Source organism: Lycorma delicatula, chromosome 10 (assembly GCF_047948215.1).
Source record: "Lycorma delicatula isolate Av1 chromosome 10, ASM4794821v1, whole genome shotgun sequence".
In the NCBI taxonomy this organism is placed as follows: Eukaryota; Metazoa; Arthropoda; class Insecta; order Hemiptera; family Fulgoridae; genus Lycorma; species Lycorma delicatula.
In genome coordinates, this window is record NC_134464.1 from 5,626,759 (window position 1) to 5,644,617 (window position 17,859).

The 17,859-nt window shown below is 30.4% G+C and overlaps 1 protein-coding gene across 8 annotated transcripts in view; it reads right to left on the reverse strand.

Moving 5' to 3' along the window:
- e(y)3 (PHD finger protein enhancer of yellow 3) overlaps positions 1 to 13,972 on the reverse strand; it is a 117,874-nt gene extending 103,902 nt beyond the window's left edge. Inside the window, exons 1-3 of one of the 8 annotated variants that reach the window (XM_075377242.1) lie at positions 13,701 to 13,966; positions 12,895 to 13,045; positions 8,473 to 9,675 (exon numbers count right to left, since the gene is read on the reverse strand). The gene's annotated coding sequence lies outside the window, so the exon portion shown is untranslated. Of the gene's footprint in view, positions 1 to 8,472; positions 9,676 to 12,894; positions 13,046 to 13,700 lie in introns of all 8 variants that reach the window. The other 7 variants (XM_075377238.1, XM_075377235.1, XM_075377243.1 and 4 more) reach the window with 7 other exon arrangements.
- Positions 13,973 to 17,859: the final 3,887 nt, after the last annotated feature.

Here is a 17,859-nt window from a genome sequence, read left to right on the forward strand (position 1 = left end):
CAGTATACATTTCTGTACTCACACATGATATTATATGTTTAAAGCCCCTTTCTTTCTGATTCTAGTTTTTATAAAACATAAGATAAAAATACTGTAAAATGTCTAAATTAAAATGTTATATAGATGGAAAACAGGATAAAATAGATATCTAATAGCTGAACAGTTCCCCAAGATTTCAGAAAATTAAAGTTATAAAGCCGTCAGAAACAGTTGAAATCTAAAGATAACACAACTCTAATAATGAACAGGCTATGGCTTTGAAGTAAGCCATAAAGTCAGTAGCTTTGCTTTAATAACCAACAATATTATCAGTACGGATATGGTGGTTTCATGTCACCGACCAATAGGTACCAGTATTTTGGTTAAGTAACACCCATGGTCTTCAAAATTCTCTTTTCCCTCATACATAGGGTCGCCAACGTAATTAATTTTTTTAACATTAAATATTAATTTGAATATTTCAAAGGTAGGTGGTAGTAATGGATCAGTATTGTCTGCTAAGTTGTGATATAACAGGTTAACAGTAGGATTAAATAAATAATATTTAAAGTATAAAAAAGGAACTGGATCGGGTAGGTTTCCAATTTAGTCACCTGATAAATGTGTGAACTGGTGCGATAAGCCTCGCAGTCACACCATCATCCAGGCTGTCTATGCGAGTTTTTTATTCACTTGAACCTTTATCTTTTTTTAAATTATAAATTAACAATTGGAGTTAGGGAAATTTGTCAAGTATGGATGTTGATAATATATTAGATATCATCAGGATAGAACCAGAACATGATCCTTATATAAATCTGCCCATAAAAAGTACCTGTAGACGAAAGATGGATACAGACAACACAAATGTCTCCAGACATATTCGGCAACAGGTTATAATGCACAAACTGTAAGAACAGCAAGCTATGAAAGACCAACATCCATCCAGGTCTTTTTTGAAATACGTAGTCCTTTTCAGGACTACCTATAACACTAAAATATAAAACAATCTCATAATAGACAAACACTTTAAACCTCCATACAGTAATGTATGACTATTGTTGGTCTTTACAATTCTAATTATTCTCATTGTAGGATGAAAAGGTTCAAGGCCTGTAATATAATCTGTTGACGGATGCACCTGCTGTCGACTATGTTGCAAATGGTGACTAATGTTTGACATAGTACATATTTTTACCTGTTCCATCTTATGGCATTTTTCTCGTTATTACATTTTCTAGTTTAAACATGAAAGGTGTGGCATTGGTGTAAGAGACTAGCTAGTGCACATGCACTAGTTCCAAAAGCCACAGTTTGATAATGTGGTACATGATGGGAAGGTTTGTTGATGAGTACACATTGGTGACGAAAACTTTGTTGGTGAACCACAACCAGGACCTCATCCATACATGAGTCGCCTCCCAATGCCATGTCCACAATGATCCAGATCATCCTAAAAGTATGTCTATATTTTATTTACAAAAACACACACACACACACACACACACACACAAATGAAATGTAATTGTTTATTTAATTATTTATTTATCATCAATTTTTTAATTTATTTGAATAAAATTTGAAATATGCTTAATCTATTAATATTATATTTTTAAATTTTACAATTTTTAACTACTTATGTAGAACAAATTTGGCGTAGATGGTCCCAGTGACAGTGTGGCCACGAGGCTTAACGCACTAGTCTACACACTTACTGAGAGATGGAGAACAAGACCTACCAAGATCAGTCACTTTTTTATACTTTAAATATTATTTATTTAACTCTACCACCAACCAGTGACATCACAACTTAACAGATGACAACAGCTGATCATCCAGTACTATTAATGTTTGAAATATTCTATTTAATATTTAAAGTGTAAAAACATAATTAGGTTGATAATCCTGCTAGAGAAAAAGGATTCCCCATAGGTAAAATGGAATTTCCAAGATGGCTACTGTCACGTGACCGAAATACTGCAATCCTATTGGTTGGTGGTGTGAAATCACCATTCCATACTGCTACTATTATTTACTGACCCAAAAAAACAATTAATTAGCTGCTGAATCAATAGAATAAAACCCTTTAAAACTTACTTTTGTCACAGAATCTCACTTAAACAATAAGCACTTTCTTTTAACAAATCACAGCCATTTTATTTTAAAAATAGGTGAGACTGCTTTAATACTTCTTCCTTATTACCCACCATCCAAATTTTTATTATAAATAAAATTTTCTATTAGTACTAGTAATAGGTGAATGGCTTAAATTATTAGAATCAGTATTTGGCTTTTATTTTTAGTATTAGACCCTCAGATATGTTGTACAAATACTTTAAAAAGAAAACTGAAGTTATGAAATTTTAAGTGGCTAACTTAACTAATTAACGATAAATTTGTAAAATTCTTCAATATAAATAATGTAATTAATTACTACATAGTTACTTTTCTTTGAGCACTAGATAATGTAGAAATTTTTTTTTATTTATATGTTGTCACTGATGGAACAATTAATAATTAACAAATCAGTTTTTCAAACACACCAAAATAGCAACAATTATATATAAACTAGCCAATTTATACAATAAGCTTTCTAACTCATAGATTTGTAATTAGGAATTGTATTATCATTGTTACAGGAAAAACTAATACTTGTCAAGATCAACTGAATCAAATATCAGTTACAATTAAGTACCTATTAAAACAGCTGTCCCAATTTAAATAATTCATAATGTTAAAAATTTATCTGTGGATTCAAATGTTTATGTATAAGTTTTATGTTTGGATCCTTTTTTTAATTTTTTACATTCTCTTAAAGCTTTTCTAAAAACCTTTGTTTAAAGGATCAATTATTTTTACCAATATTGATGGTTTACAATCATTAGAATAATTTTATAAATCCTACTACTCTTAAATTTAACTTATCATGTAATTTTATTATGATTTAAATATTTTGGTAAATTGTGTACCGATTTAGACGATACACTCTTCACTATTGTAAAATTAAGTCTAATTAATATTAATTTTTTTCTATTAATTTGTATTTTTATTAAGTCATTCCCTATTTAGGTGTATGCATCTTGTTTTATTTCAAATGAATTAGTGAAATATATTTTGTATTTTTTTAAATGTAATTTTATTTTGTTTTTTTTTTATTTTTTCAATTTGTTTTTTTAATAAAATCTTTTACTGTTGTATAATTAATATTTTCTTGGTGAAATGTTTCTGCTGATTTAATTTTTTAAAAGCAATTGCATTTGTTCATGAAGAACAAGTTATTAAGAAAACAGTAACTGGTTTGTTAATCTATAAATTAATTCAAATGTGGAGGAAGTTACCATGACAGAATTATTATATTTTGAATTACAGCAATTTGCCAAGTCAAAGATTTTTTAAACGAACTGTAATTGTAACTACATTTACAGTTGTAGGGACCGAAAATGCTAACCTATGTGGCAAAGTAACAGCATCTCCGGCTCTCTTGGTCAGGTGCGGTATTTTTCATATAATACAAAATCCAACTACTACTAAGAACTTGTATTTACGAGTCAGTCTGTTATTTTTAAAGAAAATAAATAATTAAATCTAGTTAATTTGTGTATGAATAATAAATTTAATACTTAATAAGTACACATACACAGATAGATATACTTTTCTTTTAAACAATATTGTATGTTTAGTTTTAATGAACTTACTCATTTCACACTACACAATAAAGTGATTGGTTAACAGCACACTGTTAACCATTGTTAATCATGAAATCAAGAAGAGAATACTAATTTCTCAAATCCAATCATCACAAAATAATTAAAGGATGAATTACCACAAACCACAAAATTTCATGAAAATGCCTATTATATAATTTGCCTGTCAGTTGTAATGAACTGAAGTCAGTTTTGCACTGACTGTAAAACTGAGATAATGATTCATTTCTTGACCACACCCATTCCTTAACTTGTTTGTGTAATGAAAGGTTATTTTTAAGTGGTTATTTAGTAATCTTCATGTTATAAATAGTGTTTTGTGAAAGTTTATTTCATTTTTTATTACAAAATCATATCTTTGTATTTTTTGTTCTCTGTGTCTTGAATATATAATAAGGACAACTTCAAGAAAGCACTTAAAAATTGTTTCTCTTTCTGAGCATACCAGTACGTCACAGCGACAAATAGCTTCTGAAAGTGGTGTTGGACTAGGCGGACAATTAATGCCATTTTAAAACAATTTAAAGGAACTGGTTCCTTTCAACCTCAAATGTGTCTGTAAAAGAAAAAACTACTCAAATGTTAGACGCCGGCTTCTTGCAGCTGGATGGAAATCTCGTTGGCCAACTAAAAAGCAGCTTTTAACACCAGCAATGTGCAAAAAAGGCTCTTGTGGGTTAAAAAATATGAATATAACTGACCAAAGAAGAGTGGAAAAATGTTATGTTTTCTGATGAATCACATTTTTATGTTCAAGGACAAGGGGTTCCATATTTTACAAAAGTATCAGATGAAAATATATCATTGGCTCGCATCCAACAATCAGTCAGACATCCCCAGAAAAAAATTTTTGAGGTTGTTTCACATTTGAAGGTCCTTGTTCATTACTTCCAGTGTATGGCATGTTGAAATGCGATTGATATTATAAATATTTAAAAAGCTGATATTATAAATTTAAAAAGCTGATCAATATATTATTTGACTTCCTCGGATGTTTTAGGCAATTCTGACATCTTCAGGAGGAATTTATAATAATTTAGAATTAAAAAATATAAAATTCACATAATAAAATTAGAGACATAACAATTGACATCTCAGGATTGGTCGAATTGAGAATGTGCAAGACTACACTTCATTTACACTCATACATATCATCCTCTGAAGTATTATCTAAACGGTAGTTACCGGAGGCTAAACAGGAAAAAGAAAGAGACATAACAATTGATAGTCATAAAATAAACATGTTGTAAATGTTACAGTCATAAGTTACATTAAAATAATTACATCCATTTTGCAAGAATGTCACAACTGTTACAACAATTTACAAAATTATTAAAGTAACATTTACAAAATTTTTATCTTATGACGAACAATTATGTCTAATTTTATCATGTGAATTTTATATTTTTTACATATTTTAATTCTAAATTATTATAAATTCCTCCTGAAGATGGCAGAATAGCTGAAAACATTTTAAGGAAATCAAATAATATATTGGCAAGTTGTTTTTAATATTATATTTATAATAATTATATTTTACCAATGGTGCCATGTTTGAAAAACTTAAAAGTGATGGATATATAAAGATCCTGAAGAAAAGGGTTGTCACACAACTTCAAAATAAATTCTCACAAGACAAGGGAATGTTCCAACAAGATTTGGCGCAATGACATACTGCCAAAAAAGCGGAAATGGTTTTTGAAGAATGAAATATTTAAGTGCTACAGTAGCCAGACTGTAAGTATGGGGACTCCCCATACTTAACACAACTAACGTTTTGGGCAACGTTTTGGGCAAAGACAAAAAACGACTCTCAAAAATGGATTGTACAGTAATGGATGACGTCATTAAAGTAATAATATCAGTATAGATTCATGATGAAGAAATCAAAAAAATGTGTAGTACCCTTGTTGAATCGATGCCAAATTGTGAACGTGAAGTGATTAAGAATAAAGGAGAACACATTAATTACTAGATACTCACAGATAGTACAGGTATGAATTTTTTCCTAAATAAAGTTACATTTTATTATCTATTATCAGTGATCGAATTAATTTGCATGTTACTGCTATATATATATATATATATATATATATATATATTGTATTGTTACAGATCAAAAAAATTAAAAAATCTTGCATACAGTTTTAAGGTACTGACATTCATTAAAAAAAAAAATTGGAAATTAATAAATGAAACTTAGCCACTAACTAAAGGAGTAATAATAAGTTGAGAAAAACAGATAGAAAGAGTGGTTTGGGTGTAAAATTGAAGGGAAGAAAAACTGAAATACAAATGTCGAGTTAAGTCGGAAGGTTGAGAGATAATTAATGAAGTAGAAGAAAAGTATTAATATTGAAGAAAAAGAGAAAATAAGGCAGGCCAGGAAGTAGACCAGGTTTGCCTGGTCGGGACTGTCTACCGAGCATCTCGAGGAAGTCTGTGGGAAGGCAAAACGGGTGATGAACAACCTGAGAAGACTGATGGAGGCGACAAGAGGTCCTCGAGCCTTGAAACATAAGCTGTTGATGGCCGCCGCTATGGCAGTAATACTATATGTAGTTCCTGGTTTATGGCATTGAGCGTCCGTCGAAATGTCAAGAAACTGAGGGCACTGCAACAGAGGACAGCCTTGAAGATAAGCTCAAGCTACCGTACCATCTCAGCCGAGGTTGCAGAGTCACTGCTGGCATTCCACACATATATCTCCAGGCGATCTACCGGAAAAGAGTCTACGAAGGGATGCCAAAGTTGGAGGCCAGACATTTACTACTACAGGAGTGGCAGGAGGCCTGGACCGCTTTGCTAAATGGGGCACAGACATGAGTGTTGATTCCACGGCTGGAGGTTTGGCTCGATAGGAAACATGGGGAAACAACATACCATGTAACTCAGTTCCTATCGGGTCATGGAGGTTTCGGTGAGTATCTACACACATTCCGAAGACAAGATTTCCTGAACTGCATCTACTGTGGTAAAAGTGATTTCCTGGATCACACATTCTTTTGATGCGAGAGACGGACCTCGCTGAGACTGAAAATGCAGCTGGGATTCCTATCAGCACGTTGTGTGGTGAGTTACATGGTAAATGACATGAGAAACTGGAGGAGGGTGCAGGACTAAATTACCTATATCCTCTGATGTAAGGAGGAAGAATTCCTGGTGTGGGGCAACCAGCAAAAAAAAAAATTGCAGACCAGGCCACTGGTGGTTTCCTAAATCTGATATCTACAAGCTTACAGAACATTTGAGCAAATAAGAGTTCAATTTGTATCAGAATTATCTTATAAATTAAGGTAATTTAAATTATTTTTAAAGCAACGATGGTTGATTACACTTAATAAAATTATAAAGAAATTCTTATAAATATTAGTACATATTGTAGCACTTTACAAAAATAAAACTGGAGAAAAATAAAACCAAAAATAGAGGATTTTGAGATGTGCAGCTATGGAATGTTGAACATCAGAAGGGTTGGGAAAATACAAAATGAAGAATTAAGACAAATCTGAAAAGAAAGAAATCTGTGAAAGAATTTTGCCAAAAGTAAAAGCATAGCTCATACATTGAATTTTCCAGGTTGGTGAATTTGGTTCTTGAAAGAAATGTAGAACAGAACAATAAAGAAAAACAATTACTAGAATATGAAGAACAGATAATTATGGTTGCTGCTGAATGTAAGAGGTATGCTAAAGCTACAAGACTGGAACAGAATAGAAAGAAATGGAGAACTGTGTTAAACCAAAAAACAAAAGTGAAGACAAAAAACTTTTCAGCAGTATGCTTTCGTTAACCTGTGAGGAATTTCTAAGTACGTGGTTGGAAGGACTGTGGCAGCTAATTACGGCATACATATGACGATTTGATAATGTTGGTCCTGATTAAGTAAGATCGGTGGCTTTTTGTCACAACAGCGACCAATACCTATGAAGAAGTAGATTACCTGTCAGCAAAATCCAGTAATCAATGCTAAAGAATACAGCATGCATTTAATACACTGAAAAATAAATTATCCTTAATAAATATAGTGAAAAAAGTTGGTATATATCAGAAAGTAATATGATGCTATGCAAATGAATGATGATAATGACGTGCAAATGAAACTTTAGAATATTATGCCAATCCCCAAGTTTATAATACAGATGTTCAAGCATGGATTTTAAGTTGGAAACAACTGATTTTGCTGAAATGAGATTTTGAAATAGGTTAATCATAGTACTAATAAGGGCAGATGGATGGTCAGCTTATGTGTTTATTGATGCTCTTTTGCAGGATGATAGGAGGAGGTCCGTACTTAAAATTCAAAATGGGAGATTTCAGCATGGCTTCATTTTAGAGTAAAATCAAAAAAGTATTTTTAATGTGGTTCAAGTAGCTTGACAGCTTCAACAGTCGCAAGAGCCAAGTGGCAAACAGTCCAGTCTCATAACTTTGTATCAGGTTTGATCTCTGTCATTTTTGTAACCCTGATTTTTTTAAATTTCAAAACAGTTTACTAGGAACCACACCAATCTAATTTCTTTTTTTCTTTTTTTTTCTTTTTCATGTCTGTCATTTTCTCAAGTGCACCTGAACACAAGTTTTTCTTTTCTGTATATTTTATTACACGAGTTTAATAATTATATTTATAAGAATCAAAACAAAATCTGAAAGCATACGTTTTTTTAAATTATTTTACTTGAAAATAATAATTATTAACCCAAAAATAAATAAGTGTTTTACAGGGCGATCATAAATTATTCAATGTATTTTATGTCTTGATAAAAAAATAACTAAGTAATGTACTTACATACATATTTTATTGCTGAACAAAGCATTTCAAACAGTTTTCTTTACAATACTTATTAACTTCAAACAAGTTCCACATGAACACCTTTAGTGGCGCGTAAAATGTCTACATAACATTCAATTTCACACCATACATAACGAAGAATATCTGGAGTTATTCCATTAATTATATTATATTATAAATATTATATATTATTATAAATATTCAATTCTTCTTTTTAGTTCACTGATTTTGACAAACTTCCTTGCGTACACCCTGTCTTGACAAACCCCCAAAGAAAGAAGCCGAGTGGCGTAATGTCAGGGAATTAAAGTGGCCAGGGAAGTGGTCTATCACAATCAATCTAACATTGAGGAAATTGTTTATGAAGGTAGTTCCTAACACATAAAGCCCAGTGTGATGGTGTATCATCTTTTTGGATGTAAATGTTGGATTGCCGTTGTTCAATTTACGATACTGCATATTCATATAACATGTCTAGATAACTAGCGCTAGTAACTGCTGGTTCAATGAAAAAGAAAAATCCAATCATTTCATAAGCAGTCAACACACACCAAACATTAATTTTCAGGCTTCAAATTGTGTCTGTTGAACAGTATGAGGATTCTTGCTACCCAAATCTGACAATTTTGACCATTAACCTGATCAGAAGCACGGAAAGTAGCTTGATCAGACAAGATTACTTTTTCTAAAAATGCATAATCTTCATTCATTTTATTAAGAATGTTAACAGCATGATGGGGGCACGGCTACCATCATCTTCCATAGCATGAAGCGACCGAACTTTGTACGCATGAAGTTTTAAGCACTTGTGTAGAACCTTCACGATTGTGAACTGCGGTATTCCCAGTTCTAAACTTGCACAAGATTGACTTGTGCAAAAAGACTTCTCTAAAAAAATGCTCTTACTTGATCGACAACTTCCTTGAAGACAGGTCTGTCAGCACTTTTTTTATGTACTATACTTCCTGAATCCTTAAACTGCTAATTTTAATACCTAATAGTCTTTATTAGAAGGATCATGGCCGCACTCGAAATGAAAATGTCAATGAACAATAATAACAGATCTGCTATCATGAAACCATAGTATGCAAATTGCCTTTCTCCTGCATAGAAGCCACTGTTCAACTGATGATCCTCCCTGTCATTACACCACGCCAGCGTGTTCATTCAAGGCCATCAGTAACACTAGTACACTAATGTCTGAAAAAAAATCAACGACATTACTTTATTCATATTTTATTAACCCCTAAAATACGCTGAATAATTTATGTTCACCCTGTGTAAAACTTTACAAAATTAAAGTAAATGAATTATTTTAATTTTTAGCTTGCATCTGAAAATATTTACAAATACTTATTTTTTGTCTTTTTTATATAACTACTGTTGTACAGATTGAACAGGCATACTGAAAATTAAAATAAGATTTATTAAAATTTTTTAAAGTTTTACAAAACCAAATCCGTTTGTTGTCTATTTCTTAATCCTTCATTCTCCATACAATCCCTATTCCCACATGTTCATAAAGATTTTAAGATTAACGATTGCTAAATCCATATAAAATAATAATCAGAAAATATAAAATTCTGATAATTATTTCTCAGATTGGTTATAAATATTATTTAAATACTATTTAATAAAAAAAAGTGGGATATGCACATTAAAAATTAAATAAAAGAAAAAATGTTACAATGAGTTGAACCCTAGACCTTTCACCACTTGGCTGCTGTGATAGAAAATATACAAATAAGCCACTTGAAAATCTTTAAATGCAGTTTACTGCAGAATGTAGCCAAGTTGGAAGCTGCCATTTTTTATATTTAAAATAAGGATCCCCTCCTACTATCCACCAAAAGGGCATTAATAAACTCTGTTGTAGCCTGACCGCCTACTATTGTAAGATGTACAGATTAAAATAAATAAAATTTAGAAAGGAACTAAAAGCAAAAAGTATGAACAGAAGAAATAATATGAGGAAACGTAAGAGCATTTTGTTAACAGTGGAAATAATATGTTACTTATCAAATCAACCGTTTCTTATACTTTGTAAAAAAAATACTTTATGATATCTAATAGAGGAACAAATGCAGATGAATGATGTCATAACAGACCCCTCATTTAGGCAAAAAAAAGACAAGATATAGTAAGAAAAATATTAATAATTTTAAAATGATAAAAAAGATTAAAAAATGTCATTTTTAAAAAACATTTATTTTCTCATTATACTATACTATCGCACATTAAATTAAGCTAATATTTTTGTATATAAAATGAAAACTTAAAAATTAAGAAAGTAAATTACTTTATTTGTTAACAATTGTTATTCTGTAACGATCTTGATTATTTGAAAAAACTCCTTCACAGTACATACCGGTAAGACTCAAATTTTAAGATCAGTCTTATCATTAATCAGTAAATGAACAGTACTTAGAAGTAAGCAATTTTTAATCATTATGAGCCATTGTTTTTTTTTATTTTTTTTTTTACTAAAGTTATAAAAATTTATTTATAAAACATAGTTTTACAAATACTTTTAAAAAAACAGTCTGTTATAATGGAAAGTTTTATTTCAGTTCATAATATGAATAAAATGGCATAGGATGGTATGAATGAATAACATTTCTTCACGGATGTATTTATTTGTTCAACTACTCAGGTGTTTTATTTTTATTTAATAACATAAATTACCACTTATTTTTAGCCACAACTAAAATTTGTCATTCTACTTTAAAAAAGTTTGGTAATAACATATAATTATGGACTCATCTCAGATTTTGATGAAATTTATACCTTAATTATTCATTACAAATAAATTATTTGTTGGAAATGCCTTTCACCAGTTATATCCCTTGCAGGTTACACAGTACTCCACTAAAAATTATGTAATTCAGCATTGCACAAGTTTAATGCACGCTATTTTCAGATTAAATAATTGGTTATTTTATACAATTATGAACTCAGCCTAACAACCGGCCGGTTCTATATTTAAGGTTAATAAGATGAGATTGCCGAGTGAAGCGACCATTAGTTTTTTGATATTGTACAAAGTTCAGTACACATAATCATTATCTAACCTTAACCTAAACCTAACTAAACTCAATTAAATTTCTTTTAAACAAAGTTATTTACTTCATAAATAATGTATATTACACAAAAGCCACACCTTAAGCTTAATCTAACTTAAGTTCACTGAAACCAAATTATTTAGTTTGAAAATAATGTATATTAAACTTGCACAGTGCTAAAATAAAATATATTCCAAATTTAATCAAAATCAGAGTCGAGTCTGTAATTGTGTATACTTACCGAAAATTAAATCAATATATTATAAATTTAGATATTTAATGGCATCAATCAAGACTGATGAAAATTACTTGAAATGTAATTTCCTAATACATATATCTACTGTAAGATATAGTAGAACAGTGAAGTCAAAAAAAGATTAAATTACCTCTCCATACAATAATAAAATACACAACACAGCATGGCTATAAAAGTTCCTTGTACAGAATTAACCACATCTGGGATTAAATTAAATTAGCCAATTCCATGAAAGATTTAATAGCATAAATACTGCATATGCACGAGCCACTAATCAAAATTTCATAAGTATAAATTTACCTGATCTAGATATTACGTAAAAAATGTCAATATGCTAATACACACAAATTTTACTTTACATTTTTAGTTTTTGAACTCAGCTACCTGAGTAAAAAATGCTAATAAGAGTTTTGACTCATTGCAATACTTTCTCTTATTTTACAATATATAATGGCAAGAAAACAAAAATATAGAGATAACTCAAATTTAAAAATACAGGGTGAACATAAATTTCCATTTCATTGAAAACTCGATTGGTATAAAATAAAGTAAATAAAATCAAGTTATAATTCAAGAATTAAAAGAAAGATATATAATATATACTGCTTAACCTCAAAATTATTTGTCATAAAAGATTTTTCTTTAAAATAATAATTTTCACATAGAGGTGAAAAAAAATCACAATAGTGATAAAAAATATTAATGTAAATCTCATTTTTTTACATCCTTTAACTGTACATATATAGGTAAATTGATTGTTACCTGATACCAATCAATTTACCTGATATTGGCATCAAAAGGGGCAATTATAGAACTAAAACATTAATAAATACTAATCTTCTAAATTTAATCAATAATAATGATTTAAATTATTATTGATTAAATTCTTATTTAATACATTACTGATTTCTAGAGGTGATCATTAACCTGTTACATATTAGACATTCCATTAAAACTAATCTTAGTCTCTTCCATTTTGGTCCTAAGTGATTTTAGGAGACAATTTACAGTAAATGGCATGGTCAATTATAATTTATAGGCAGTTAACATGTAACTTAAGATAAAAATGCTTAGCCTCAATACTGATAAGAAAATGTTTACCATTTAGTCCTTATCACCATAATCTTCAATCAATTTTGTTTCTAAATAGTGTTTAAAATAAAAAAATAACCAGTGTTAAGTGCAGTTTATTTAGTGAGTTCCATAGGCTTCAATTCGTAAGGAATCTCAGGTTTACTTGAAGTAGATGACACTGTAACAAACGCCATAAGTTTGACTTCTTACTTTTATGTATCAAGCAAATGCTTAAGAAATCAAAATTATTTTACCCTCTTCTCTTGGAGATTGGTAAAATATTTCAATATACTGAAAAAAATATATTCAAATCATTAAGTGTCTTAAAAACATAATAACAATCTGCTCATTTACTTTAGGCTAAAAAATAAATTCACATGAAACTGTCATAATTGAGTAGCTGATAAAATAAGATTATTTAAAAAAGAAGTTCTGTATTTAATTTAAACTGAATCGATAAATTACTATTGTACTAATGATAATAAATTCATAACTATATAGTCAATAAAAATAAACTTTCAGCAGAGAACAAATAAATCTGCAAAAAATAAACTAAATCATAAAAATAATGAAGACTATGACAAAATCTGACTTTTAATTTAATTTGCTTTAATACAAAGTCTTGTGTTTATTTAACAGCCGCTTTCTATTCTCAATTGGCTGCTTCTTCTAAAGTTTCATCGAAAACATACAAAGTTAGAATTCGTTGCCGGTAATAAAACTTCAATATTTAATTACGTTCACTTTTAAAAGTACCAAATGACAAACAATAATATAAAAAATTCTAACTAGGTTTATTAAAATACAATGAGACGTATTTATACTTCATTTACCTGGAAATATATAATTATAACAGAATGATAATAACCTTAATGAGATCAGGAACAAAGAATGATTTTTGCTGTTTTCAGTCTACATGGTTAATTCGCCACCCTAAAAAGTTTTAAGCTAAATATTAAAACACGATCACCCAATAGGCATGGCTTAAAACTCGTATATTACACACAATTTTAATCAATTACACACAAAAACACATACACAAACATACCAAACACAAACACTGTAATCAGTGCAGCCAACAAATCCGAACTCATTTTAAATTGAAATTTCTCTCGTTGATACATCAAGGAAGTGATATTTATAAGATAATTTTATGTAGAAAATTAGAACCGAGCCAACTAAGTTTATTTTCAGCATCCCTAACTACATTGCTTATCTGAATTTATTTATAATTTAATTTTCCTCCCGTTAATACGTAGATAACTAGGTTTATTTTAATAATATTTTTAGTGATGTTTACAGCTTCTCAATTTGTCAGCATGCTGATGAATTCACCCAAAAGTGCGTTAGGAAGTCGATGTGCAATATGCTTTAGAATTATGTTGTGCATTCTATTCTTTCGACGTTTTAAGGTGGTTGCCCTATGAGTTCGTTGGGCGTTGTTCACTAAACCAAGATGGAATGGAACGGAATGCAAGGATAGCAGGAGATGTACGTCTCCCCCTACTTACCGCAGAGTATGGACAGAACTCCCTTGCTGCTATACCATTATTATTATCGAGCAGGTATTAGTTTATTTGGGGGTTATATTTTAGTTTGTTTAATTATGGACGGAGGTTGTGGATCGTGTTACTCCTTTAGACCAGATTGAAAACTCTACTGGGCCTGACCTTGGAAGACTAGCCGCGTATGTGCTTCGTTCTTCCGGGATGATTTCCCTTCAGTCCGACAACTGAAGTTCTTTCGGTGCTAACGCCTTCTGGTGTAACAGGAATGCATCTCTTGAGGACTCTAGTTGTTGGAGTATCCAATGCTCTTTTATCCCTGGAGGGAGTCGCATGTACCGACAGTGACCTAAATTGTAAGAGTTAGGAAAAGAGGATGGTTGGTGAAACAAAAAATGTCTTCACCTTCACAGTTTTTATCTTCATGCCTCGGCCGGATTCAATCCGTAACAGTGGGTACTTCTTTCTTCTTAATCCAAGACGTCGGTTCTTGAGTTGTGATTGAACGTGTTTCGTTTATCAGAATCACTAGTTGCGAGAGACGTAATGGTTCTTTCGATAGAGGAACGAATTTATACTTTATAAATCTTTTTTTATAATTTATACATTTTTCGTAAAGATGGTAAGTATACTAATTTCGTGAAGCACAAGTTTTCTGAAAAGTTTCCAAATACTCCTGTTCCTCACCATAATGCAGTTCAAACTCTTACTTACAGACTTATTGAAGTGGAAGACCACCTAAACTAAACAAACATAAGCTGCTTGATATTTTGGATGCTATTGCCAAAAGTCAAAGCATGTGTTAGCACAGCAGCAAGACATTGGACTTTCTACTGCATATGCTGTAAAAGAAAGAATTGAAACTTTTCACCTATAAAGTAATGTGTGTTCAGGAACTGAAACTTACAGATCATGCCAAAATTTTATCAACGGTTTAAATGTTTCATTGACCATAATTCTGTAGGCATCTTTGACATTATGTTTTTTACAGATGAAGGTTGGTTTCATTTGGGAGGGTATATTAATTCAGAAAATACATGACTGTGGTGAACAACTATATCCCATGCATTACACAAAGTAAAAATTGGAGTCTGGGTCAGTGTGAATGGAACCTACATTGTAGACTCAATCTTTTGAAAATACATAAGTGATCATTATTGTGCTGTTTTAACGAACTTCATTAGTCAGTTAACAGAAGTGGAAATTTATCACGATTGGTTCCAACAAGATGGTGCCACAGCACTTAGCTAACAGGTCAATGACCTTTTTAAAAAATTCTTTAGTGAACTAATCATTTCAGAGGGTTTTTGGCCTGCACAATCAATCAATCTGACCCCAGATTACTTTCTATTAGGGACAGTAAGACAAGAAGTGTATCACAACAGACCATGCTTGATTGACAAACTAATAACAGCATGCATACAAGATATTTCAGTATATCACCTGGTTAAAGTGTTTCAAAACTAACTGAAATGTGTGCAGTATTGTATTGATACTGGAGGAAGGCATTTTCAACACCTTTTATAAACTATTTCATTTATTATGATATGTATTTTATAGATTAATGAAATAAAAATATAAAGTAATAATTAATAAAATGTTGTCATTACACTTTCATAATTCCTGTGCATAGCACTGTATTAGCCGGAGCTGCTGTTATAAATGTGCTGAATACAGATTTAATTGTTACTTTAAGGTTTCAATTTAATAGATAACTGTTTTTACTTCCTTGTATGAAGTATTGTGATGACGAAAAATTTCAGATTTCAACAAAAATATCCATTTTGACTTCTGTACATATGTACATAGGTATCTCGCATAACTCAAAAACAATTAGCCATAGAATGTTGAAATTTTGGATTAAGAACTGTTGTAACATCTAGTTGTGCACCAGCCCTTTTGATTGCAATCGACTGGACCAAAATCCAAAGAATTAGGATTTTGGGCTTTTACTTAATTGCAGTAATAAGTCCTCGTTGTAAGCTTTTCAACGATATATCATAAGTGATACTTATTTTCATTGGTTCCAGAGTTATAGTCAAATAACATTTTAATTAATAAAATATTTGGATCTTACAAGGCACATCAGTTAAAATCCAACTTCATTTCTTTTTTTTTTTAATTTAAATATATTGATCTATTAATAATTATTAACCCCTGATTATAAAAATATTTCTACAATAAATAATAATTCAATAATAACAAAAAAGAAAAAAAAAATATGAAGAAACATCAGAAGTTATTAATGAAATAAAATTTTATACACTTTTCATTTAAAAAAAGTTTGAAATGAGAAGATACCAAGATGAGTAGGAGAAGACAGAGATTTTTGGAAGAATCTTGAGATGAGATGAACTAGGTTGATAACTAAATATTAAGACATACAAGCTAGATGCAATTAACAATTGTTTACTATCAGAGGGAGTAGACATTAAAATAGGAAGACAAAGATTGTAGCATATTTTACAAACAACTGAAAATGTAGTGAAAGAATCTTGTAAGAGATGAAATTGTTTGAAGGGCCACACATAAAGCAATACAGGTTTAATATATTTGCTAATAGAGTAACGAGTAGAAGGTAAAAACTGTATACAAAGACAAATAAATGAAGTTGACAATCAGACCCACTGAACATAATGCGGCAGGGCTAGACCAGTTGAATTTTTCTTGAGTCTCACAAAACACAGACTGAAAATCACAATTTTTGTTTTCTTTTGTATATACAGAAAATATCACAATGTTTTCCTGGAACTTTCAGAACCTATTCTACTCATGAAAATAATGGAAAAAATTCATATAAACATATGTTCTAAAATGTTTCATTTGCATGTTACAGCTAGTGAAAGAATTCGTTTGGATTTCAGCTACTCCAGTGAAATGAATTCGTACTGAAATTTTTAGGAGATTAATTAAGGAGCAGAATTAGTAATGTCTTATAATTTTTGACCTGACATATCGAATAAAATAGGTCACAGAACCATATCTGCAATAGTTTTTGAGAAATCTGGGGTGAAATCCAATAAATTGAGGTAAAAAACAATTTTTTTATGCTTGATGTACAATAACTTGTTAAATGGGTAATAAATAAAGAAAACTTTTAAACAAAAACTAGTAGTAAATTTAATTCTGAACAAAATTAACAAAGAAATGATAGAAAAATTCAAATTTTATTTGAAACAGAATACCAGTGGCATTTATCATATGTATCAGTTTATAATAAATGTTAAAAAAACGAGTCACCATATTCAACACATTTCCTGGCACAGTTTTCTTGCTCTTTTTAGTTCTTCATGACTTAAGTTGTTCAGCCACATCTATTATGCAGACAATTAATTGTTATTTCTTCACAAGAATGTATTTTTATTTTTTATAAAATATTTTTCACCCATCCTCAGCCACAAAAATCTAAAGATGCTAGATCAGGCAATCTTGATGGCTAGGAATGTGAACCTCCACGACTGATCTGTTTTTCAGGGAAATTATGATT